Genomic DNA, 23,723 nt, shown 5'->3' on the forward strand with positions numbered 1-23,723 from the left:
AGCACATAAACTACTTTAAGAAAACCAAATAATTTTTAATTTTACCTTCTGAAAAGGTCTGGTAATGCTTAATAATAATAGTAGTAGTAATGCATGATATAGTTGCAGGTTTTTAATTATATCTATGCAATTTTACATGCATTTTACTTAACAAGCTAAACTAAGTTATATTAATTTAACAAAAATGTCTTTTGACTTCCCAACTCACGTTACGACTTTTTAGCACTCCTCATTTTTGGAATTTGGAAGTTGAAAATTTCAACACACTCTACTATGCATGCCATGCTGATTGGGCTAATGGGAGTTGGATTCCATCAGCATCTGCACGGTCAAAGGTACCCAATCCTGGCCTAATGTGCTGCAGATTCAGCAACTGGTCCTTTTCAAGTTCTGGTTGCAAACATCTACATCTAGAGCATCTAAACATATACTGCTAACAGCCAAACCAGCTAACAACAGAATCAATCAATCAATTTAAATAATACTTTGTAAGAAATGCTTTAAGGGACTAGGCATGCCCCACCAAAGAATGTTTCAACCATTATTTTGAAACCATGGATTTTTCTCCATTATATATATTACTGTTGCAATTGCTTCCCCACTTCCCCATTATTAGTTTTCACTATCTGAAAATTCAGTGAATTTGCAAGTAATGGTGTAAGATTGTTACTCTGTAAAATGTATTATCCGTCAATGTTGACATGTACGTTTATAATAATATTTTACGGTGCCATTCAATACAAGTCTCTTATGTATAATGTTATGTGAGAAATCTATTTTCCTTTTACATGGAGTTGAAATGTATTCCATATCTCTTGATATGGTCTAATTTGATAGACTCTGTTCTACATGTCTACTCCAAAGTAAGCCTATTTGAATTTGATGGGACTCCTAAGAAAGTGCGCATAGGATTGCAACCTGGTAGCTGTGGATCTGAAAGCACCTGCTGAAAACTTTACTATTCCACCAGGCTTCTGCAAGCAGTCAGGGTTACATCTTTCCATAATAATTGCTTGATTCCAACTTTTTATATAGTTATCATTGCATGGTTTTATGAATAATTGTTGTCGACCTGCTCCAATTTTTTGTGTGTGAATAACAGTATAGAAATGTATAGAAATATATATACCTACTGCTGTATCCAAAGCCCTTCCATTTTGGTCAGTTTCTTGTGGCAAAGCCTGTGGCACTCTGCCCCTACTCCAAAATGCCTTTGCTGGTTCCTGGTTTCCTGGTGGCTACCACAGAGGGAGAACTGCCAGAGGTAAAGGTAAAGGAACCCTGGCAACTATGGGTAATAATAATAATAATAATAATAATAATAATAATAATAATAATAATAATAATATATTATTTATACCCCACCCATCTGGCTGGGTTTCCCCAGCCACCCTGGGCGGCTTCCAACCGAATATTAAAAACAGTACAGCATAAGACATTAAAAACTTCCCTAAACAGGGCCGCCTTCAGTTGTCTTTTAAAAGTAAAATAGTTGTTTATTGCCTTGACATCTGCTGGGAGGGCATTCCACAGGGCAGGTACCACTACCGAGAAGGCCCTCTGCCTGGTTCCCTGTAACCTCACTTCTCGCAGTGAGGGAACCGCCAGAAGGCCCTTGAAGCTGGACCTCAGGGCTGAACGATGGAGGTGGAGACGCTCCTTCAGGTATACAGGACCAAGGCTGTTTAGGGATTTAAAGGTCAACACCAACACTTTGAATTGTGCTCGGAAACGTACTGTGTTGCGGCACTCATCTGGCTTGCAGGCCGAGGGAGCCGGTGTTTGTCCACAGACAGCTATTTGGGTCATGTGGCCAGCCCATCCCAACACTGGTGCACAATATGAAGTATATATTCAGCACATTAAAATTGTACATAAAAGGGGAATAGGTGGTGTGTAACTAAATCAATGTAACTTGAGAACGGGTTGCTCAACCATTTGCAAAGAGAGGCTCAAAGAGTGTTTGGCTTGCTTGTGTTGGCAGCCTTCACATCTTCGCTTCTCAACTGTATTATTTGCTCAAGTGCTTGGTGTATGATATTTTTTATTTTAAGAGCCCTGGGGATTGTTTGCGTTACCCTGGAAACCACCGTAATGTGCCTCCACTCAGGTACCTCCATGTATGTTGGATATGTACCCAGATGTGTCTGGGGGTGTTTTGCTGCAACCGTGTGTCTCTTCTCTTCCACCTCGCCATTTTATTTTCTGTGGTGCAACAGGATATTAAAAGTGCCCAGTTTGAAGACCTGTGTGCTTCGTTACTTAGGTCATCCTCACAATACTGTCAAGCTTCTGCACATGCCCAGACACGTTTGAGCAGCAGGTGGGGATGGTGGAGGGAGTTTAGGTGGCTGTTGAATGACTCTGCCTCTCCCCTTTCCGCCTTTGAATAAGCCTCACGTCTACCTGTCATTTAAACGCTTCAGAGGAATAGAAGTGCTTCCTTTGTGAAATATAAGCATATATGACAGTACCTCTCCAATTCCTTTTCCTTACCTTTCCTGCCAGTCATCTGCTTATCACTCTGAAATTGAGCTTCCTCCCTCCCACTTAACTGACCAGGCCATGCTCGCTGCTGTCTCTTTGTCACGTACCCTGTTACATTTGTCACATGCCCTGTGGTGCCCAGTTCTATCCTTTCCGGCCTGTCATTCAGTCCACTTCAGTCCCTTCAATGCATGTTACTAATATCTACAACCCCAACTTCACAGATGTCGCATCAAACAATGGTTTTCCCACTCTATCTCTATTCCACTATATTATAAGTTACATAAGCTTTGAAAGAAAGACACAATAAGCCTGCAACTTATGCGGGGGTTACGTTCTGGGGAACATACCTAAAGCCAAAATTATGTATACATAGCTTCAATGGTGGGCTGGATTGCCAAAGTCATTTTTCCTGGAAAACCACCCACTTTCTGCCCCTTTTAATTTTTTATTTTATTTTTTTGCCATGCGCATAAAGCTGAATGTTCACAAGTTAAATGTGCATAACCTGTGGGCTTACTGTATAATCAAGAGGTAAGCTATACAACTGCCCTTGTTGATATCACTCTTATGCCCTTTCATAGTACAAATTTCGTTCTGTCATAAATTTTATTCTCTCAGAACATTGTAAACCCATGACATACGTTTGGTAGTAGCCCATATCCACAATGATCAGTAAAATCAGTCCACCTTAACCTAAAATTATCCTTCCTTTGTTTTTGAAGTCTGAATCTAATAAAGTCAATTAGTTTAGCCATTGAAACTTAATCCCATATTCTTTGATAGATGGTGCCGTTGCTCATCTTCACTTTCCCTCCTATAAAATTCTGGCTGCGCCTAACTAATGCGAAATCAGTTCTCTGTGTTCTTGCCTCACTGAACCTTCCAGATAGGTTAACAAGACAAAAACTGGGTGCCATGGGACATCATCTCCCAATTTCCTGTCACTTTCCTTATCACACAAAGTCCAATTTTGGGAAGGTGCTTTGTCGCAAGAGACTGCCAAATCCACTTTAATTGTTCAACCTGAATTGCTGGTACATGATTGAATTCCATCTGAAAATAGTGCCAGTGTCAAAGAGTAAACAGAGACAATAAAGAAATATAAAATAAACCTTTTGCTTGGGAGATTATTTCCCTGTATTCCACCTCCTGGCTGCACAGCAGAATATTGTTGCTTTCTCCGAACGCAAGGGAGCCTTCAGTGCCTTTGTGACATCCGAAGCTTTTATAGCAATATTTACACTCCTCTTAGCATTATTTGCATGCCTAGCAACCAACACATTTCATGCCAAGGAAAAAGGAGTGAAGACGCATATGCTTAAGGAAGCCTGGTAGCCAAGCATCAAGAAAATGTAAGGCACACCGAAGTGAAAAACAGCTAGCCCTCATCTATCTGGATGGGCGTATTTTCATATATATTCCTACCATCCACTGGACATGTATGGTAATAGTTGTAGCATGTGATATTAATGTGAGGGGAATGCTGCACAGGAGAAACATTTTATTTTTTTAAGAACAGCATCTGCATCCCTGCATAGGAAAGGTAAAGGGACCCCTGACCATTAGGTCCAGTCGTGGCCGACTCTGGGTTTGCAGTGCTCATCTCGCTTTATTGGACGAGGAAGCTTCCAGGTCATGTGGCCAGCATGACTAAGCTGCTTCTGGCGAACCAGAGCAGCGCACGGAAACACCGTTTACCTTCCCGCAGGAGTGGTTCCTATTTATCTACTTGCACTTTGATGTGCTTCCGAACTGCTAAGTTGGCAGGAGCAGGGACCGAGCAACAGGAGCTCACCCTGTTGCAGGGATTCAAACCATCGACCTTCTGATCAGCAAGCCCTAGGCTCTGTGGTTTAACCCACAGCGCCACCCGCATCCCACCCCTGCATATCTGCAAGCAAATCAGTTGGAGCTGCCAGGTCATCGCCCAGAAACAGTGCCCTTGCCTTTAAATCAGGAGTGTGGAACTTCAGGCCCAAACAAGCAAAGGTAACCTCCTGGCCTCTCTATCTAGCCCTTCTCCCTAGACTGCACCTCCCCTTCCCCTCAGACTAGACCTCTCACTGGTCCTTGGAACGGTGATGATGCTTGCTAGGATGTAGAAGAACAGGGCAGAAACCTTTTACTGTACTTTTGCATGGCTAGAATGCAGTGTAATGTGGCCAACTGTGGGGAGGTAAGTGATATATCTGTTGCTCTGCTCCTTTTCTGCCTTGGGCACCCAGCCTCAGGAAAGTTGCCCATAAGGGTGTAGAGAACTCCGGGGGGGGGGGAATATCAGCCCTGCTTGAAATGTTTCAAGGCGGCTGCTGCACATCTCACATCATTTCCCAGTAGGCAATGTTGCACAAGGGGATCGGTGCAGGAAGGGTTAGTAGGATGCACAGCATCAGAATCTCGCTTCGTGATTCAGGTTCAGAGAACAGAAAGGTATCGGTACCTCACCTTCCAGGTGAGAATCTGCTATCGTTATAAGTAGGATCTACAGTGTTCAAGCTGCAGTCGCAAAGGAAGAACGTTGTCCATGGGACAAAGGATGTCATGTGATGTTAAGATGATTGACAGGTGGGTGGCTATGCCCACCTGCCCAAAATAAGCCATGGAATGTGTGGTCAGCTCTGGTTCCATCTGGATCCTGCTATCTACCTCATGTTTACAAGATGTGGAGATGCAGAAAATTATTCCACAGAGGTCTCCATCCAATTTAACCCTCTGGGAAGGTCTGAGGTGTGCTTTCTTATTAACAATTGTGTTTCCAGCTTCTGCAAAGCTAATCGTGGTTAAAATACAACCAAACTCTATCATGTGTATCCCGCCCCTCTCAATGCTTCTTCTGCATCAGAAGTTTTTGAAGACCAGGGACAGGAACATAAAGAACATACCTTTTGCCCAAGAGGCATCTTACGCAAGGAGAGTATCTTCAGCAATGCTTTTATGTAAAGTTGCACTTCACCAAAATCAAGTAACCTCAAGAGCAATTGGGGGCTCGTTTCCAAAAAGGGCATCATCAGGGCTCAAACCTGCATAGACGGAAGAGGTCTCAGATGGGTGGAGGCAGGCCGTGATTTCTCTGTGGTGAAGAAATGACTCAGGGACATTCTGTTCCTACTCCAGTACTAAACCATAACATCAAAAAGTAGCTCTGGGATTTGAACCTTGTCTCAACTGAAGCCCTGCAAAGCATCCATTGATTGGAACATGTTACCTAGGCAGGTGGGACGCAGGTGGCGCTGTGGGTTAAAGCCTCAGCGCCTAGGACTTGCCGATCAAAAGGTCGGCGGTTCGAATCCCTGCGGCGGGGTGCGCTCCCGCTGCTCGGTCCCAGCGCCTGCCAACCTAGCAGTTTGAAAGCACCTCCGGGTGCAAGTAGATAAATAGGGACCGCTTACCAGCGGGAAGGTAAACGGCGTTTCCATGTGCGGCTCTGGCTCACCAGAGCAGCGATGTCACGCTGGCCACGTGACCCGGAAGTGTCTCCGGACAGCGCTGGCCCCTGGCCTCTTGAGTGAGATGGGCGCACAACCCCAGAGTCTGTCAAGACTGGCCTGTACGGGCAGGGGTACCTTTACCTTTACCTTTTACCTAGGCACAGGTAAGGTGGGACGCGGGTGGCACTGTGGGTTAAACCACAGAGCCTTCAACTTGCTGATCAGAAGGTTGGCGGTTCGAATCCCCGCAACGGGGTGAGCACCTGTTGCTCAGTCCCTGCTCCTGCCAACCTAGTAGTTCGAAAGCATGTCAAAGTGCAAGTAGATAAATAGGTACCGCTCCAGCGGGAAGGTAAACGGTGTTTCCATGCGCTGCTCTGGTTCGCCAGAAGCGGCTTAGTCATGCTGGCCACATGACGCCAGCTCCCTCAGCCAATAAATTGAGATGAGCGCCGCAACCCCAGAGTTGGCCACGACTGGACCTAATGGTCAGGGGTCCCTTTACCTTTTTACCTAGGCACAGAGTTGACAATCCCCTCCCTTCTTGCACCATTTGTCTCCCTGAAGGGAAGCACAAACCTGTATATGCCATGCATGTGCAGCCATGTGCCAGGCCAACTGCCAAAGTCACAGGAAGGTTACATGTGCTGGTATATCGATAACTAAACTGCTTGGCAGTTGCTCAACTCTAAATGACTGGTATTGAGTTGGAACATGATAGGGAAGTCAATTCCTTCTCCTGCTTTGCAAGAGGAGAGGAGAGCTGTTAGACACAGAAGGAACAGCCTCTTGAGGACTGTTTGGCACAACCTTGAGAACTAATAGTTGCTCTGAAGGCTACAGCAACTAACCGCTATAAATTCAGATCCTTCCCGCAGCCTTTTACACCAGCAATCCTTGATAATAGAGAGCCAAAGATTTATAGTGTCTCAGTTTTTAAATTCAGGTGATAGACGCATTCCTTTAATATTGCCTTCCTCATTCTTTTTAAAATATTCATTATTATTTTAATTATAAAGAAAATAACATCATTTTTGACGTATACACAGCTTAAAAAAAACCACACAAACTGAGAAACTGTGAGAATTCCCTCCCTTTACAACACAGTACTGTATCCTTTTAATACTGACTGTGAACCAAAGACAGCAAGGAAATAATTGCATACGGTTGGTTTCTTTTCAAATAAAAAGCATTGAGCAACTGGAGAAGTAGCAGAAAGTGAATTCAAGAAGGGTGAAGAGAAGTTAATTAAATTGAGTTTAGGGGTTATTATGCCTTCCATATTGCGCTAGAGGACTTATATTGTATTTTCTTAACATAAACATAGGTAATAAAAACCATATTGGAATAAACTTATGAAATTTTGAAATATCATGCAAAACCTGAGAGTCTGTCAGTTTTCACATATTCACTAGGCACCAAACCTTTTGGTACCAGTAGGACAGTATCATATGTGGGGTGAGACATCTCTTCAATGTTTAGCAACAGTAAGGCAGGCTGCTATTAAAAGATGCCCTGCCAAATTTTTACTCATCACCCGGTAGATCTTTACCTTCCTCCTGCTTCTGACCCAGCAAATTCACTGGAGTGTAATACCAAATTACAATTAAGTTAGATGGCATCTGAGGAGAGCAACATTTCTGTTTGTTAAGGAAAGGTTACAGCTGCCTATCTAGGGCCCCCTATTGTTTTCCTGATTAATGGTGTATGTGTCCATGCATTTTTTTGTTATGGCCTTTGGCTTGGACCATAACATTTACCTGAGTTGATGGGGATTAGTTGTGGGTGTGCCCGTGTGTTAGGAAATGTACGACAGCACCCAAGCTGATCTTGTAAAGGTTGCAGAAAATTACAGAGGAGAGAAATGGACTTCCCGGCACTTACATAAAGGTCATTTAAATAGCACCCCTTTGATGTGCATGTGAGAGCTCTGCTTCACAGAGCCGTGTGGCAGCTTGCAAGTATTTATTTTCAAGAATGATGATGATCATCATCACCCGTCCTTCACCAGCAAGTCACAGGGCGGGTTACAACTATTTAAAATTCAGAATTAAAAACAGTTAAAACAGAGTACAGTCACAATAATAGGGTGGGGCCCTGAAAACACACACCTCAGGAGTCAAAGGCCAGGATAAAGAGGTGTCTTTTCAGCATTCGCTGAAAACTTTATAGTGAAGAAGCCAGACACACTTCTGTGGGCGTGTTCTATGAGGAGTGCTCTTTGCGATGTTCATAATTTATAGATTTGTTTATAATTTATTTTAATATGCTGTATTTTTCACTCCATAAGACGCACTTTTTTCCTCCTAAAAAGTAAGGGGAAATGTCTGTGCGTCTTATGGAGCGAATGTGTGGTCCCTGGAGCTGAATTGGCCAGGGGCAAAAAGCAGATCATGCTTTTTATTTTTAGAAAGAGGGAAGGGGGGTGTTGAAACGAAGCCGCTGAGCAGCTGATCAGCAAGCGATCAGGAGGGAGATAAGGGACTCTAGTGATAAAGGAGGCTGCCTGGGAGGGGGGATGTAAAAGCACATGGATCCTCAGGATTTTTGCATTGGGCTACCCCAAACTCACCGTCAAATCACTTATCATGTCTGTGGCCACAGCATGAACCACAAAAATCATACATCCAGTGTTTTGTTCAGATTTTTTTTTTCTTGTTTTCCTCCTCTAAAAACTAGGTGCGTCTTATGGAGCAAAAATACGGTATTTATAAGATATGTTCAGCAACTTTTGCATGAACCACAGGAAAGAGAAAGATTTGCACATTGATCTCCCCTTCCCCTTTCCACAATGCTCTGGAGTGCTTAACATAGTGTTGTTCTGGGACATTGTGGGAAACAACGAATGGCAGCTTGAAGCCACCCACTGTTGCCACCAGGTAAGATGTGCATGCAGCCCACATACAAAGAAGGCTTTGCGGAGAGCCCCTTGAAACTTGGAGTTGGCCCTGACTTTTAAACTGACACACGTCTTTAATGGATACACAGAAGCAAATGGGAGCTTCTACGAACGACGAATGCAGGAGACTGCTGCGCTCTTGCATTGTGAAGTCATATGAACATCGCACTGCTTCTTCTATGTTTCTTTGAAAGCCTTCTCAGCTGTGTTATATATCGCCTGAAGGAAACTATGGAAGAACTGCTGTTGTTGCTGCTGCTGCTTCTATAGTTAGGGAAGCAAGGAAAATACACCTGGGTGCCTAACAGAGCATCATTTGCCTACATGACATGGTTTCATCTTATGTGTAGTGGAGCATTTAGGCATTTAGGACAGGGGAGCCTAAATGACAGTTGCTGAGCTTTTTTAAGGATTTTACCCCAAAGCTGTTGAGCTTTTTTTTACCCCCAGGAAATAAACTGCCACAGGGGCTGGATTAAACCGACCGTTGAGCCGAATTAGGACTTTGGACATGCCTGATTTAGGAGATAGTGCCTCAATGCACACAAGTGGCAAGTGTAGAGGAGAGCTGCATGGTTTTCATTGTAGAACAAGGCCCCCATGTGGAAGATTGTTTGATATCAGTTTCAGAGCAGCCTTATCTATGATCTGAGTCCAGTGCAGGTGGGTGATTTGGTAGTTGTGTATTATTTTCTTTTTCGCTGTGCCCAATAGACCCGAGTCCTGGTGCCACGCTTTACCTGCTTGTAGCTAGTTAGCTGCAACTTTGGCATTATTAAGCTGTGAGGGTATGTGACTATTTTACATGTTTTTAGGTAAGTTGTTTTTTTGTTTCATTTTTAATCACATTGTTTTACTGCTTTGGCGTTTTCTTTCTTTGGGGAGAAGGGCAGGATAGAAATGTAATAAAAGCAATAATTTCCTTCTTGTTCCATCCTCTCCCATCATCAGTTGAAGTGAAATCTGTTAGTTTTATGGTCTGCAAAACTAGATTTCACATGGCAGATGGGTGTGATATTCTCCTGCAGGGGCGAAACCAGGCTTAATTTCACCCAGGCGCGCGCGCACACACACACACTTGCATACATGCAGAAGCTGATGGACTGAAACTAATAAATGTTCTTTTTCAGGGCAAGAGGAAACCCTGAATAGAATAGGTAAAACAATGTAATGGCAACCCTTAAATCAGGGAGGGGAAACCTGTGGCCCTCCAGATGTTGTTGGACTCCCTCTCCCATCAGCCCCCAGCCAGCATAGCCAATGGTGACAGATGAAGGGATTTGTAGTCCAACATCTGGAGAGGCACAACTCCCTACTTTGAATTACAACAGCCCCAAGGCTATACTCCTATGCATGCTTACAATGGGAGTAAGCCACACGGGAATCTGTTGCCTTGGCTCCCGTGGAGTGAGTCTGCTCCCATCTGCAATGTGGTACCTGATTCTAAGCAACAATATTGCACTTTCTTGTTTGGGCTCCTGTTCCGTTGTTGCCACGTCTGGTTCTGCTTCCCCATTTGCTTGCTTCAAGCCGTCCTGAACCTCTACTGAGTCTGTCTACTCTACATGAAAGTTGGGTGGTGACATCCCTGCTTCTTCTTTCCAAGAGATGGAAGTTGGCGTGAAAAGGGAAGAGCCCCTCTCCTTCAACTCAGTTTACCACCACTCAATCCCTTCTGTTTCTTCCTCCTCCCAAGTGTGTTAAAAAGGTAAAGGTAAAGGGACCCCTGACCATTAGGTCCAGCTGTGGCCGACTCTGAGGTTGCAGCGCTCATCTCGCTTTATTGGCCAAGGGAGCCAGCGTACAGCTTCCGGGTCATGTGGCCAGCATGACTAAGCCGCTTCTGGTGAACCAGAGCAGCGCACGGAAGCACCGTTTACCTTCCCAACGGAGTGGTACCTATTTATTTACTTGCACTTTGATGTGCTTTTGAACTGCTAGGTTGGCAGGAGCAGGGACTGAGCAATGGGAGCTCGCCCCGTCACGGGGATTCGAACCGCCGACCTTCTGATCAGCAAGCCCCAGGCTCTGTGGTTTAACCCACAGCGTCGCCCGCAACCCTCCTAAGTGTGTTAGAGCCTGCCAAATCGAGCCTGATCCCGACAGCACTGTGGAGCTCACGACAACCATGGCACTTCTGAGTAAACATGCCTAGGACTGCACTTCAAGTGTGTCTCTGCGGAATGGAACCATATTTGGATGTGATGGGGTGGAAGTACCAAAGGCCTTTGTCGTGTAGAACCAGGGTGCCGATTAGAATGTCATACATAATAAGCATGAGACGTGAACGTGTGGGCTGTGTACTGTACAGTATAAAAAGGCAGCAATTGCATAAAGACCGAAATTATGTGTTAATGATGCAGAGTTGAAAAAATACCATAATACAGGAAACATATAATTAAGAAGAATAAATTATACCCTTCCCTTTGCAGGGGACAGTTAATCAAGTCTCCTTTGCTAAACCCAACAGACAGCTGTGTACGATTATATAAATTAGACCATAACATGAAAGTGGGAGTAAGCATCAACCTGGAAAGACAGTTTTAGCAGAAAAATCTTTCCTATTTTTCAGTTTCTAATTTCTAACTCTGATATGTCCCATTGGAGACCAGTTAAGAATTTAAGAAAACTCATCACATTCTGTGATGTGGTTTAGGTCAAGATTTAGTTTTGCAGCAGTGTTATTTTTGCTGTCATCTGGATTATATTCTTGTATTTTTATTGTTAGACTTTATTATGAATTATCAGTGAATTGTTTTGATTCTATGGTATGTACATTAATATGAGTTGCTTTCATTAACTTGTTGTTTATGACAATTTAAACTTTGCCAAGTCCCGTAACTGTTGGTGACTTGTGTAAACCTTTTGATGTGAGCCACCTTGAGCCTGGTTTACAATGGAAAGGGGGCATTCAATGGCATCTAAGCCCTTTTCAAACATCTGTGAACCAAATGAATGGCTAGAGTGGTATGATGCCTCCCGTTCCCTGCATTCTCCAGGGTTCCAGAATACAGCTGGTACAGGAATAGCCTCTCTTCATTGTTGAATAATGAACGTGGAGTTGGGACAGTAAGACAATCCTGCTCCACACATTTTTTTTTACATGGGCATTATCGCTACACACCAGGAAAGAGCTATTGTCTTCTGAAACTATTGATTGCACCAAATAACATATTTTGTGAGAGAGAGGGAGCCCAGCATCCTTTCTAAGGTCTTAATAATAGAATCATATAGTGGTACCTCAGGTTACAGACTCTTCAGGTTACAGACTCTGCTAACCCAGAAATAGTACCTTGGGTTAAGAACTTTGCTTCAGGCAGGTTTTCACAGAACCAGCCTGCACACAACCAGCTTAGCAGGTTGTGAGCCAGATAGCATTCCCTAAAGTTCCCAGAGACATGACTGAGAGCCTTCTGATAACCAATATCATTCAAAGGGAAGCTAGTGTCAGAACAATACCTGAAACGAGGCTAGGAGGGTCTCCAGGGGTCTCAAGGTGTCTGACATTACTGGTTAGATGGAGGAGGTTCTGGCTCTGTTGAGTAAGGGGAAAGCAAAAGTTCTGCTTGCTCATAATATTTATATCAGGCCTGGCCCATACACATGCTTCACAGAGTTGCCAATTGCAGAGGCCATTATTTCCTTCCATCTGAAGTGGGCTCTGAGACCTGAGCCCACAGCCTAGTTGGCCTCTGACAACAAGTTCAAACCCTCCAAGTGTTCCTATTTTCCAGAAACAGTCCCAGATTTACAGAAGCTGTCCCGGCTTCTGATTTGATCATGGAATGTCCCACTTTTCCTTAGGACCTCCCTATTTTCATTGGAGTTAGAGGCTATGGCGTTACCCGACTCCTGAGCCATCTGAAGACAGCTGTGAATAGGGAAGTTTTTAAATGTTTAATTTTTTTAATGTTTTTATATATGTTGGAAGACTCCCAGAGTGGCTAGAGCAACCCAGTCAGATGGGCTGGGTATTATTATTATTATTATTATTATTATTATTGATGTCCCTATTTTCATCAGATAAATGTTGGAGGGTATGCAAGGTTCCTGGCCTAAGTCCTGCAGTCCCTGACAATTGCAGGTGGGGAAAGTTAAAGGCTCAAAATACGGTTTCCTTTCTTGCCCACCATGAGAACAGTTGACATTAATGGTATATAAGTAACGCTTTATGCTTTTGTGTTTCATAGCATTGCCCTCTTGCATCATGTCGTTGATTTCAATTATGAAAGTGGAGCTGTGGATCTTTATCCCAAAGGGGAATGAGTATGTAGACAATACAGGGAGTGCTGAAAAAAACCCAGTCACTTGGTATGCAAAATTGCCAGTAAATGCTCTGTGCGAGAGAGATTAAACTATTATTCATGCTTACACTGCAAGCATTGCATCACTCTTGGATTATGCAGACTAATTAACAGATAAGAGAATGTCACTTTTGCATAGGTACCAGCTCTCAATGGATGCAATCACTGCCTATTTATTGTACCAACAATAGCCTGTTGGAGTATTGTTTCTTTGGAGAGTAGTATGGAAGAATAGAGGCACAATCCAGAGACATCTAAAAGTTCTTACTTTAGACAAATTTGAATAGTGAGTATCCTACATTGCATCCATTTAGTAATGCTGTCAGGCAAATGAGATCTTCTTTTAAAAACAAAAAAATCAAAAAACCCCATCATTAGCTTTGTAACGTATATTTGTTCTCCAGTTATACAAATCAGGATTTGTGGCAGTCTGGGATTGTCGCTTTTGCTTCTGGTTTCATTTCAGCAAATCAGGGAGAGGTGAAAACCTATTCAGGAGCTGGTATATACATAGCCTGCTTGGGGTTCTATTTCAAAGGAATTTCTTCTGATTTACAGCAACATATTTTCATATGAAAGTGCCCCAAGCTCTAGCACCACATGAAAATTGGATTTATACAAAGCAAATCTACCAATTTTTTTTAAAAAATACTAGGGCTGGCTGGCTAAGTATAGACCATTCTATTTCATTTGAAATTAATGGGACTCAAGTTCAAGTATATTTCTCTGGTTTGGGGCTATTGACAGGGTCTACAGTATAGCCCTGATTCCCATTAATTGGCTTAGCACGTAAAGTTTAAGGGCTCATCCAGACTTCTGCTTTCCCCCAGGACTCAAGCATCCTCTTAGTGAACCCAGTGCACACAAGCCCATAATCAGATATCACAAATAGAAAGGAAGGTAAAACATCAAGTTGTGTTTCTCAAAGACATCATCTCCAGGCCTTGCCCTCCCATAACTGATACTTGGGGGAAGAGGGAGGCACATTGTTGATGAGGTCACTACACAGTTTGTTCAGAGTTAGTGGTAAAGAGTTTGTTTCTCAGGGGAAACTGCAAGGAAAACATGCGACAAGCAGAAAACTGCTCCGACTTGTGCTTTCTAGGCACAGGAGAAGTGGAAATGTGGAGAAGCCCATAGTGCCAGGCTGGTCCTTGAGAGCACAGAATGAAAAAAAGGTCTGTGTTGGAGGTTGTGAGAATTAACCAACCATTAGAAATCCAAGGTTTAAATACCACTTTGAACCAATGTTAGGTTATGGAAAGGGGAGGGGGGATAAGTGATTTGCTGTGACACCTATATAGCTTTGTTTCATTGTTTTTTTCCTACAAGTTCCCATTTCCCAGCTGTAACTGAAAGAATGTTCCCCCGAGTGAGAAATAACAACTGGTTGTCCTGGGGCCTAGGTTCATTGCAATATTATGTATGAGGAACGCATTATCTTTACATGAGACGTTAATTAAATTTTGCTGGTAACACTAGATTACTGTGGTGATCATTTACATAAAGTATTAGGAGCCCAGGTAGCCTTCTACAACATGTTCAAGATAAAGATTGTACGATTTGTGGCGCTGTGGTCTAAACCACAGAGCCTCTTGGGCTTGCTGATCGGAAGGTCAGTGGTTCAAATCCGCGTGGAGTTTCCATTGCTTTGTCCCAGCTTCTGCCAACCTAGCAGTTCGAAAGCATACCAGTGCAAGTAGATAAATAGGTACCACAGTGGGAAGGTAAATGGCATTTCCATGCACTCTGGCACTCATCACGGTGTTCCGTTGTGCCAGAAGCGGTTTAGTCATGCTGGCCACATGACAAGGAAAGCTGTCTGCGGACAAACGCCGGCTCCCTTGGCCTGAAAGCAAGATGAGCGCCACAACCCCATAGTTGCCTTTGACTGAGGTCCTTTACCTTATGTTTGTCAACATTTACTCATGCCACAATCTACAGAAATAAACCATAGAAGTTCAGATTGGCACACCTCTTTACAAACCTAAACCCAGAAATTTCTCATTGCTTCAGGAGAAAGGAATGCATAGCAACACGGATGATAGCTCATGTTCATGTTTCTCATAGACAACAAAATCAGCAAATAATTATGAGAGGAAAAATAAAAAGTAAGCAGGATAGGCTACCTTAATAATATGTTACTCATGCAATCCAGATAAGTTACTGAATGTCTTAACACTGTTTTTGTCTTTCTTTTATAGGAGCAAGTACTGCCAATCTTGGTTCAACATCTAAAGACAAGCAAGAAATAATTAAAGAGCGAGGTCTGCGTCCCTTTCATTTTTCTTGACCATCCAACTAGAAGTTGCTAGATCAGACATTAGTGTTTCTCTGATAGCTACCTCTTTGAAACCGAATATAGAAGTGTTTCAAAGAACATGACATGACGGGGATGATTAGGTCTCGCAATTATAGTCAAAGTCTGTCATCCATACTCAGCAAGGGGTGGATAAATTAGAGCTTTCAGTTTGGTGCCGAAATGTTTAACAAATGGCCCATGAAAACATTTTTGCCACCAGGGGTCAGAAGTGGCATAGCACTCAAATGGTAGGAGCTTCCCACCTCCTAACTAAATGATGATATTTCCTTTCAGACCACAGAACGAACAAGCAGGCTGCGGAAATTTGGCCAGAGGAAGTAATTTCCAGAGGAGGTAATTCTAATGTAATGACTGAAGGTTAATATTCTTCTCTTCAGTACATTTCCGAGCACAATTCCAAGTGTTGGTGTTGACCTTTAAAGCCCTAAACGGCTCAGCCCAGTATACCTGAAGGAGCGTCTCCACCCCCATCGTTCTGCCCGGACACTGAGGTCCAGCACCAAGGGCCTTCTGGTGGTTTCCTCGCTACAAGAAGCCAAGTTACAGGGAACCAGGCAGAGGGCCTTCTCGGTAGCGGCGCCCGCCCTGTGGAATGCCCTCCCATCAGATGTCAAAGAGATAAACAACTACCTGACATTCAGAAGACATCTGAAGGCAGCCCTGTTCAGGGAAGTTTTTAATGTGTGACATTTTAGTGTATTTTTGGTCTTTGTTGGAAGCTGCCCAGAGTGGCTGGGAAAGCCCAGCCAGATGGGCGGGGTACAAACAAACAAATAAATTATTATTATTATCTCTAGAGAACTTTGGGCTACTCTAGCAAAAGATTTATTACTTTTTTATTTTTTGCATAGTGCATGTAAAGTTTGTTGGGTTATTCCTTTTTTATTTTTGGCATGGTGCATATCAAGTTTGTTGTGGTGCACGGGTCAGCTGTTAGCCATCATTCCTGTAGAAACCTTAAAAACAGAGTGGTCAGGGAAGGGTGGTAGCTCAGCAGAAGTTCCCAGCTTCAATTCCCAACATATCCAGTTGGGGCTGTGAGAGACGCCAATCAAAAACCCAGGAGAGTCACTTCTAGTCAGTGTAGACCACGGGTCAGCAAACTTTGTCAGCAGGGGGCCAGTCCACTGTCCCTCAGACCTTGTGGGGGGCCAGACTATCTTTTTTGGGGGGGAATGAATGAATTCCTATGCCCCACAAATAACCCAGAGATGCATTTTCAATAAAAGTACACATTCTACTCATGTAAAAACACGCTGATTCCAGGACCGTCCGCGGGGCGGATTTAGAAGGCGATTGGGCCAGATCTGGCCCCCAGGCCTTAGTTCGCCTACCCATGGTGTAGACAGTCCTGAGCTGGCTGGACCAGTGCTTTGGCTCAATACAGAGCATCTTTCTTTCTGTGTTCCTAATTTAAAGATGGAGAAAGCAAAGCTGGTCTCCAATCCCCTGCAAAAACGGAATGGTCAGCAAAAGGGTTGTGCATTGGGAGACTGAGTCGCATCTGCACACCTGCCACAACCAAGAGACCTGCAGGTCTGTCCACAATTTGCTAATTGGGATAATCCAAGAACAATGCTTGTTCTTCTAGCTTCCTCTGAAATATAGTACACGCCAAAACAAGAACTGCCAGGTGAAGAATAGCCATTTGCAATGTGGCAAAACATTAGATGGAAGGGGAGATCATCACCTTCCAATTATGAGTAGAAGTGTTTGTTTTTCCTACCTGCAGCTTAGGCAGACACCCTACAATTCCAGGCAGCCAATAAAAACAGGAAGTGTCTCACTGTCATAGTTGTTGCAGAATCATAGCAAACTACTCAAGCATGGGGCCCACTCTGGGAAGGCTGAAGAGGGGAAAAAACAGAGAAAAAAATTGGTGGGTTGCTAAGTAACCAGCCACCTGTCTCCTCTTGCTTGAGGACACTATGCATCAAGGCGCCGCCCGCAAGAAGTGATGCCTAACAATGCCATCTCTTGTCTCCACTTTTGTGCCAAGAAATGCTGTGTTAAATGAACCAGATTATTAATATCACAACAACATATTTCATGCCTCAGGAATTCAAGATTCCAGCAAAGAAGCAAAGTTGAATTTCCTTCTGTTTATTTTCTCCTGCTGCAGCAGCAGCATAAAACAGACAGCAGAGAGGTAGCACAGAAGAGTGCTTGCTCCAAGAGAAAATGAAATCAGCAAACAAAGAGGAAATTTGTTGATGTGGAAATGTGAGCTATTGCAAGTGATAAAGAGTTTGTCATTCTGGTTCTTTCTTGCTGCAGTACCTGCGGCTCTTCCTTCCGGGCACCTGCAGCACATCAAGAAATAGCACACCAGGCATCAGTGTTCCTAGAGCACGAAAGCACACTGCCAGGTACATCTTTTATCTCTTTGGCAACTGGAAATCAGGTGCTGGTAAGTCAAATGAATAGGTTCCTCTTGTTCCAAGTAGAGTAAAGATGGTGCATAAGAAATTAGGGTCAGATCGAGTAATCCAACAGATAGGTGGGCGTGTTTGTGCCCATCTGTGTAATCCTTACAGATGATTGGCTGTCTGAAATGAGAACAAATATACGACCCCCCCCACCACCACATTGTTTTGTGCCGAGTCAGGATTTCAAGAAGCTGTGCCCATTTGCAGAGCCCAAGGCAGGCTGCTGAAGGTTTTTTTTTTTGGGGGGGGGGACTGTATTCACCAGAGCAGGGGAAGCCAACGCAATGCCCTCCAGATATTGTTGGACTACAACTCCCATCATCCTTCACAGTTGTTCATGCTGCCTGGAGCATCATGTTGGATACCCCTGCACCACAGTACAGTGCCTTTAATAATTGCATTGAAGATGCACCCTTGGCAGATATAGTTTGCCATGTCATGTTGCTGCAGGGATGGAAAAACATCCCATCTTCTACATAGTTATTGAAGGTGCAAGGGTCCTCTGTTCTATGGTATCTGATCGTCCTGTGTTTTTTTGGGTGATTGATAGCTATGGTGTTTTTTTAAGGGGGTAAAATGTTCAATATGCAAACTTAATACCAAGATGAGGAATGAAACTGCAATACTATGAGAGTCTCCACTGAGTTATAATCGAGGGAAAGCCCACTGGCAACTGAGGAAAGAGAGGTGTTCTCTAAACTTCTGTTGTGATAGGCTATCGCTGATTCTTTTTCAAGTGGAAAGACTTGAAGCAAGCCAGCTGTGCTGCTGTGCCAAGATATACCAGGAAAACTTGGAACATGGCTTAATGTGTCCCAAAGAGCTCAGTAAGTTCCTGACCTATGATTTCACGGAAGTCAGCCAGGTTTTCTGCACTGACTTTGGGCCAGTTTCTCAGGCTGCAGCCCTATCCCCACTTACCAAGGAGTCTCTTTGAACTCAATGGTCTTTTCATCTGAGTAGACATGCACAGGATCACACTTTTAGGGTGCATACAGACACAAACCTTTTCATGTGAGCTTTCCAAATCTTCTCATTAGCAAGTTTCATCAATAATGCATCACACCTGGTGTGATTTTCCATTGCAGTGCCGCACAAGTATCGTGTCTCAAGGCAATCACACCAAGAAGCGTTACTGTTTCCTGCTCCCTTTCTTATCCGGAATCCTCCTCCCTTCACCCCTACTGCCTACCCTGTAAATGTGCACTGGTGAATAAAGGAAACTTGTAGTGCAGTGCTAACTATGTCCCCTCTGAAGGAGCTCTGTAAGTCCTGCTGAATTCAATGGGACTTACTCCCAGGTGAGTGAGATTAGAATTGCAGTCATGGACTGTAGCCTTTCCCATCTCCTCAGAAATTTCTCTCTGCATCCCTGCCAAATACAAGCTTTTACAAATGGGCTCTTTCCCTTGCCACAAAAGCAGAGAAGCTACTAGAGAAGAATGGAAGGCTGCTTGCCTATTGTTACCAGATTTTTTTCAGTGAATCCGGGGACACTTTTTTTTTGGGGGGGGGGGGAGAAGCTGAGTAGCAACAGGGAGTCAGTAGTGGGGATGGTGAGGCAAAAGACCTGGGCCCAAGCACACATGCATATTATATAAAGGTGCAAAGCCCTTCTTTCGCACCCTGTGAAACATAAATGTGCAGTTTTTAAAAAACTGGGCAACGGCCGCCCGCAACTCCTGAGCCTCCCCATATCAGTCAAAACAAAGAGGGAAAGTGGCAGACCTGTACCGCCGGACGTCCCCAGTTCCCCTTTGGCAGTGGTGGCGGCAGTGGCAGTCAGCAGCCCGGAGCCAGCCTGGTAGCGCAGTTGGCTCCGGCTGGCTTCAGAAGCTGCCCACCATTTTTTCTCGCCAGAAGTCCCCATCTGATGTGTTGTGCACAAGACGCATCATATGAGGACGTCCAACAAAGCCAGCCAGAGCCAACTGTGCTACCAGGCTGGCTCCGGGCTGCTGAGGCTGCCGCTGCCATGTTTCCTAGGGACAGATTTGCAAATTGGGGACTGTCCCCGGGAACATCTGGTAACCCTATGCTTGCCTGCATGCCCTGTGAGGTGCAAAGTGGCCATGTGTATCCCACCAGCCCTGGAATAACCTGAGACTTAAAAGTTATGATATCATTACCCTTGTTAAATTTGAATACCACCTTTCACCTGGTTTACAACATAAAAATACAAACTGAGAACACAGAATGCATAATAATAATAATAATAATAATAATAATAATAATAAGCCCTCACCCTCCCATGAATGGGGGTGGGGTAGGGTTGCCCCATTTCAAATAGATCCGGACAGAAAAGTTGGTGGATTTTTTTTAGTTTTACCCAGTTGTTAAGCTTTTTGGGCAAAAAAAGCCGTTTTAGAGCTATTTTTATGGGGAAACAGCATTGCCAACATAGATGCAGTATTCTGTATATGTACGGACAAACTGCAGCCCTAGGGTGGGGGATAGCCTGGAACTCAGAACTTGCCCACTCACCTCTTTCTAAATGCGGAATTTGAGAACATCACAGCTTGGAACTCCAATTAGCAGACAGCAGTAGACAGGCTTGCAACAGCAACTGGTGAGCATTGCAAGAGGGAACTCCAGAATGAGCCAGCAGAGGCTTCTGTGGCTCTGCAACTTCAACCCAATATGAATTTCTAAGATTGATCTAGGGCAGCTCTTGCTTCCCCTCCTAGGTGGATTTCACTTCAGCAAAAGTGATTTAGTCTGTGGTGATCCAGCCATCAGTGTTTAGCAATCCTGAGTGCTGTGGGTTAAAGCCTCAGCGCCTAGGACTTGCTGATCGAAAGGTCGGCGGTTCGAATCCCTGCTGCGGGGTGCGCTCCCGCTGCTCGGTCCCAGCGCCTGCCAACCTAGCAGTTCGAAAGCACCTCCGGGTGCAAGTAGATAAATAGGGACCGCTTACCAGCGGGAAGGTAAACGGCGTTTCCGTGTGCGGCTCTGGCTCGCCAGAGCAGCGATGTCACGCTGGCCATGTGACCCGGAAGTGTCTCCGGACAGCGCTGGCCCCTGGCCTCTTAAGTGAGATGGGCGCACAACCCCAGAGTCTGTCAAGACTGGCCCGTACGGGCAGGGGTACCTTTACCTTTTTAACTGAAACATTCAGCGGGAGACCAGCTTTTCAAAGCCCTCTCGCCTTCACAAAGAGAAAGCTTCCCCTCTCCCTGACCAGATCTGTGAGCCCTTCTCTCCAGAGCCCAGAGGTCCCTTTGGTTCAAGATGAACCAACATCAGCACTCTTACTGAGGATAGGTAGCTGACAGGGAGGCCAGGCACCCTTCCATTCAATAACGTAGTCCAATAGTTACAATAAAACATGAAATGCAATTCTATCCAACATGCAAATGAGTGTGACATGCTGGATTCAGACACTTAATGTTTTCTCTGTGCTTTCTGTGTTTTTTCTCTCTCTGCAATGTTACATGCAGACAACAGGAAGTAAATTAGGCAGCCCCTGTTACTTTTTTTCCTCTGGAAAACCCTTTCTTACTGAACGTTGATCGAAAAGAGTCTATACCCCTTCCAGAAAAGGGAGGGGGCTCTAAAACAAGTTGCCTGCAATCTGAAGATATTTCCTTAGCTCGTATTTTCGTAAAAGGCAACAGTCTTCAGTGATAAGGGTCGCCCAATTTAATCTCACTTCAGGATAGTACCAGGTAAACAGAAACAGTACATTACACTCAAGGGAGTATTCCTACCTTATGAGATTGCTTTTCTTGAGAACTACTGTCCCCTCAAACATCTTTTAAATGAACCCAATTAATTTCAGTGGTGAAGCCTTGCTAATGGTCTCGTCAAAGGTCAACCACATTTTGTTTTATGGCTGTTGATCCAGCCTTGGCGAGACAGCAGATACATAGAGAACTAAACATCCAGAGTTTTAATGGCTCATTGTTTGCATCTTGTTGAAACCAAGCCCAGATTTGAACTGAGTCGACACAAAGATCTTTCCAAAGTCTTATGCTTAGCTGCCAGATGGACATTCTTGGCTTCCAAAACCTTTTGTCTGAATAAAAGGACATTGACCTCTTGAATACTCCAGCCCCCTTCTACAAGGGTGGACTTCGCAAACTACTTCTGTAGGTATACTTGTACCTACAAATGTAGGTATGAAAATGCATTCACTTTGCTTGATCTTAGCTGTGCCACAGACTTAAGCTGGCTTAATCAATTGGCTCTCTTCAGAGACCTGCAGTTCTATGGGGGAGGCTGGCGAGGGTTGTTTCTAAGGCTGCTTACACACCATACATTTAAAGCACATTTTTTGCCCTCAGGAATCCTGGAAACTGTAGTTTAAGGGTGCTGGGAATTCTAGTTCTAGTACAGTTTGTACACAGCCTTAAAGTGTATATTCATTCTGCAACACATGAAGAGGAGTACTGACAGCTCCAACTCAGATCAGAATTTTTTTTAAAAAAGAAAACGCTTATTCCACCACCCTTTTCCTTATCTATCTGTAAAAGGGAACAGAAACTAAGATATATATATATATATCTGCAGTAGCTACAAGCTAGGATGATGCACCTTAAATACTTATGTAGAAAAGGACATTTCAGTAGGAGATGCTTGTATTATAAGCTATTCCTACCCTGACTTTGCATTCTATATGGTGCTTTCCAGTAGCCCTTGAATAATTAAGTCCTCGTTGAACTCACTGAGAGTTCTAAGTCACTTAGACTTCCAAGAAGAGGTTTGTGCTTTAAAATCTTCCACAAATTTGTTTATTATTAATAATACTGTAGTAAGAAATCAAGTCCTAGAATGGCCCGAAGAATATGGGCTCAAAAACTCTTGGAACATATATATAGTACAGAGAGAATAGTAACAAAGGCTGAATCTGCACATACATATATTTTAAATGTTTTAAAATAGATGTGGAATTTGCCATTTGCTCCCTGGCGCCATCTAGTGTCACATTTGTATAATGCACTTTAAACGTTATATATGCAGCTGTATAAGGTGAAGGGACCCCTGACCATTAGGTCCAGTTGTGACCGACTCTGGGGTTGCGGCGCTCATCTCGCTTTATTGGCCGAGGGAGCTGGCGTTTGTTTGCAGACAGCTTTTGGGTCATGTGGCCAGCATGACTAAGCCGTTTCTGGCGAACCAGAGCAGCACACAGAAACGCTGTTTACCTTCCCGCCAGAGTGGTACCTATTTATCTACTTGCACTTTGACGTGCTTTCAAACTGCTAGGTTGGCAGGAGCAGGGACCGAGCAACGGGAGCTCACCCCGTCACGGGGATTCGAACCGCCGACCTTCTGATCAGCAAGTCCTAGGCTCTGTGGTTTAACCCATATGCAGCTGTATAGCTGAGTCCTAAAAAGGGATGCGGGTGGCGCTGTGGGTTAAACCACAGAGCCTAGGATTTGCTGATCAGAAGGTCGGCAGTTCAAATCCCCGCGACGGAGTCAGCTCCTGTTGCTCAGTCCCTGCTCCTGCCAACCTAGCAGTTCGAAAGCACGTCAAAGTGCAAGTAGATAAATAGGTACCGCTCTGGCAGGAAGGTAAATGGCCTTTTCGTGTGCTGCTCTGGTTCGTCAGAAGCGGTTTAGTCATGCTGGCCACATGCCCCAGAAGCTGTACACTGGCTCCCTTGGCCAATAAAGCAAGATGTGCGCTGCAACCCCAGAGCCGGCCACGACTGGACCTAATGGTCAGGGGTCCCTTTACCTTTTTTAGCTGAGTCCTAAGATGCTAAAGGTGGCTCTGTTAGGGTTCAGAGGAACTCTTGTATGGAGCATTTGTACAGGAATGTGTCCTGTTCTACACAGGCCAATTTCCACAGTGCTACACTTGGAGCTTGATGGTCTTACTGGAGTGGAGAGGTCCATTTA

At 44.2% G+C, this 23,723-nt stretch overlaps 1 long non-coding RNA gene across 2 annotated transcripts in view; it reads right to left on the reverse strand.

Moving 5' to 3' along the window:
* The window catches only part of LOC309363055, a 28,004-nt gene that overhangs the window by 3,874 nt on the left and 407 nt on the right, over positions 1 to 23,723 (reverse strand). Inside the window, exons 2-4 of one of the 2 annotated variants that reach the window (XR_014165202.1) lie at positions 17,171 to 17,291; positions 15,251 to 15,355; positions 5,373 to 5,510 (exon numbers count right to left, since the gene is read on the reverse strand). This is a non-coding gene — a long non-coding RNA (uncharacterized lncRNA). The remainder of the gene's footprint in view (positions 1 to 5,372; positions 5,511 to 15,250; positions 15,356 to 17,170; positions 17,292 to 23,723) is intronic. The other variant, XR_014165201.1, reaches the window with a different exon arrangement.

Source organism: Podarcis melisellensis (assembly GCF_964234715.1).
Source record: "Podarcis melisellensis genome assembly, chromosome: 2".
NCBI classification, from domain to species: Eukaryota; Metazoa; Chordata; class Lepidosauria; order Squamata; family Lacertidae; genus Podarcis; species Podarcis melisellensis.